At 41.0% G+C, this 3,409-nt stretch overlaps 1 pseudogene; it reads right to left on the bottom strand.

Annotated features, from left to right (window-relative positions):
• Positions 1–1,980: 1,980 nt before the first annotated feature.
• On the bottom strand, positions 1,981–3,141 carry LOC136121380 (methionine aminopeptidase 1-like; annotated as a pseudogene).
• Positions 3,142–3,409: the final 268 nt, after the last annotated feature.

The raw sequence follows: 3,409 nt of genomic DNA, 5'->3' as shown, positions 1-3,409 counted from the left end.
ATTCATTCTAGAGATTAGATTAAAAAAATAAAGTTATTTTGGAGTTTGTAGTTTAATGCAGTTATTAAATATCACTTCTATTGGGGTAAATAATACTCTTACATTTAGGAATCAATCATTGCCGTTTCTTCTCTTCTGCCCAGTTATAGTGAGCTCCCGAGAGAGAGAGAAGGCAAGGTGTGGTGTGACCTGCATCTTCTCACTTCTCCAGGAGTAGGGATGGGTTGGGTGTGGGGAAGAAATGCAATTATGTGACAGTATCTGTATCTCGGTGGGAATAAGAGGTGGGTCTGGATCTCCCTTCAATTAATTAATATTGTTTCTGATCGTGGAGCTAATGAAATCATGAAGCCATTTGTTTCTGCATGGTCCGCTTGCTTAACGTGCAGGCTGTATGTGAATGCATGACTACACCCTCCACCTGGGTGTACACAAACCCTTATCAGCTTTTCTTGTTTTTTTGGCAGGATAATCATTCAAACTTTTAAAATCTCACTTTACACATTATATTAACATTCATGTTGCAAGGCATTCCATTCACAAATATTACAGTTTGTTAAAAAGCTTCACACACATACCCCCAAAAGTCTATACCAAATTCAGCCACTTTACTAAATAATTAAAATAATAAAAGTAATGAAAACATTATCATAATTCCTTTAAAGTGATAAAGGTCTGAGGCACTCTGGGAAAGGTGTTCTCGTACAAGTGTAGCATGTCAGTGATATCAAATTATCTTAGAATAAAGTTACCAGATACCCAGTAATCAAGTACACTCTAATGACAGTGACTTTGATCTGATATGTCTTCACCGGATACACTCCCATTTGGACTGAACTACTGAAAGGGACACAGATGTTGGGCAGCTGAGGTCATTTCTAATGAGATTCCAAACTTTGTAAAGGAGAAGTGTGTTTTCAGCACACCAAGGACAGCTGTATCCCTTCTACAAGGGAACAGTCCAGTCTCCAAAGAGGTTTGTTTCTCATCACCACCAGGTTTACTAAATGCTACAATTTCCAGACTCTGCTCACTGCTGGAGAGATTTCAGAACTGTCTTTCCCCATCAACATCCACAGTGCACCTTCCACCGTTCTCTGAATATCTCCAAGGGATGACCTTGAAATAAGACAGAGAGGGGAAGGGAGCGTTTTTCCTCCCATTAGGACCAAACAGAGGTCTGAAATAGCAATGGATTACAAAAATCTCATTCTCTGCACAGCCAGCTTCCACTTGGAACATGACTATTTTTGCCATAAACTAGATTTTTAAAAATCTGATATCCTTTTTCCAAAGTGAATTTTTCCACATCCATTCACTCACAGAATTCACATTGGCAAGTCTCGCTGACCGAGTGCTTCCTTACACACAATTATAAAGTAAATAATTAGCAGGGGGAAGGGAGGCCAATTCCCAGATGGGGATTAAATCACTGGAAATGACAAGTCCATTTATGACAGCTTTTGACCTTGTCAGAGCAGAATCAACACAAACCCCAGGTCATATAGTGTTCAGTAATTACATATATGGAATTTAAAATGTATACATATATAGTCCCATATATATATAATAAAAAAATCGGGAGCAATGTATGTTGATAAAGTTTCAAGGATTCTCATCTCCAACATTCACCTGGAAAATAGCTGGCTCTAATGGCCCAGTTGTGGCAGCGATAAAATCAACTTAGAAGCAGGTTTAAGTAAATTGCTTAAAGGGAACATAAGAAAATGGGTGTGCAGAGACTTTTTTTGTGGGGAGAGGGGAGCATTGAGAGGAATGGAGAAATGCTTCCTTTATTCTTCTTGGCTTTTTCAGACCCAAGACAAGTTCTTGAGGACACACATCAAATGCTGTAGTCCTTCCTTATCTATAATCAAAACAAAACAAGTAATTAAAAAATTTCATCTTCCATTCTGTACTCTCAATAAAACGCAAAGTACAGCCAGAAGTTATCACCAAGATGCACCATCTCAGGAGAAATTAAAATTGGGACATGAAATGAGGCCACAAGCTATCGAGTCACGGGGTTAGGATTTCACAGCTAGTGTCCGTGACCAGCAGGTTGTGCTCAAACTGGGCAGACAGCTTCCCATCTCTCATCACTGCTGTCCAGCCATCCATCCAGGTTTCATCCTGCCTTCCACCTTCACAAATTATTGGCTCAATTGTAAATATGTGGCCGGCCTTCATCACTCCAACTGCTTTATTTTTGGCCTAGTGAGGTGCATTGAGGGCTGTATGAAAAAGTTTGTGGATTCCTTGCCCACAATAGCTTTGAACAACTGAAAATTCATTTGCTTGGGCATGCTTCTGGATAGTATTTCCCAATTCTCTGTATTGAACACCAAGTTTCACTGCATCAGTGGCTTGCATCAGGCACTCACACGTGGTCTGAACCAGTTCCCATGCTTGCTCATCCACGTCTCCAACAAAAAACATCTCATTCAGGTCCCCATGATAAACATTGTGATAAAGAGTGATGTCCACATCAACAATATCACCTTCTTGCAAGGGCCGTCTGTCTGGAATTCCATGGCAGATCACTTTATTCACTGAAGTACAACAAGACTTTGGGAAATTATAATAATTCAGGGGAGAAGGATAGCAATTTCTTGCAATGCATGCTAAGTGTACAGCATGATCTATTTCTTCAGTAGCTACATCTGGTTTAATCACCCCAGCATCAATGTCCACATAGTCTTCTCTAGCTAGCCTACATAGCAGTAGCATCACTTCTATATCTTCAGATGAGAGTAATTTAACTTGAGAAGTACCTTTAAGAGCCTGCTCAGATTCAGACATTCCTAAAGGGTGATCAGCATAATCTGGTCTTGGACTATGACCTGGCACTGGCCTTGACATCAGTGGATAATGTGGTCTGAGTTTACTAGTATATCAACAACATGCCCATGGGTCAGTGTTGATATCCCCTTCCACAGTCCAGGAAGACACTTCTTGCTTGGCCTTTTCATCTTTCACTTTCACATGTAGTAACTTGTGAGTAACCTAACTTCCTTGAAAACATCTCCGTGAGCGGAAGTACGAGTCCTGGATGCCCAGCTTGATGCAGGTGGGACACTGGAGCTTGGCCTCGCTGCTGCAACCATCCGTCTCGCACACACGCATCTCCAAGGCCGCCATGCTGCCTGGCTGCTGGAGGACCCCCTCACCGAGCCCCTCCCAGCTTTGGCTTCCTCTTTTTGGACTCAAAATATGGTGCACACAAGAGAGCAGTCATAGTTTCTTTTTTCAGCTCCCAACAGCAGTACCTACCCAGACCCCCCGTCTAGTCTGTTAATGCTTTTACCACCACCACAATTAATATTCAAATATATAATATTTTTCGGTTCACACCAAAAGTGCATAATTATGAGAGTGTATTTTATTAATATGGTTATATTAGTCTTAA

The sequence above is a fragment of the Phocoena phocoena genome, chromosome 3, assembly GCF_963924675.1.
Source record: "Phocoena phocoena chromosome 3, mPhoPho1.1, whole genome shotgun sequence".
Taxonomy (NCBI): Eukaryota; Metazoa; Chordata; class Mammalia; order Artiodactyla; family Phocoenidae; genus Phocoena; species Phocoena phocoena.
The sequence above is the reverse complement of the archived record's forward strand: the minus strand, read 5'-3'. Positions and strand labels throughout refer to the sequence as shown.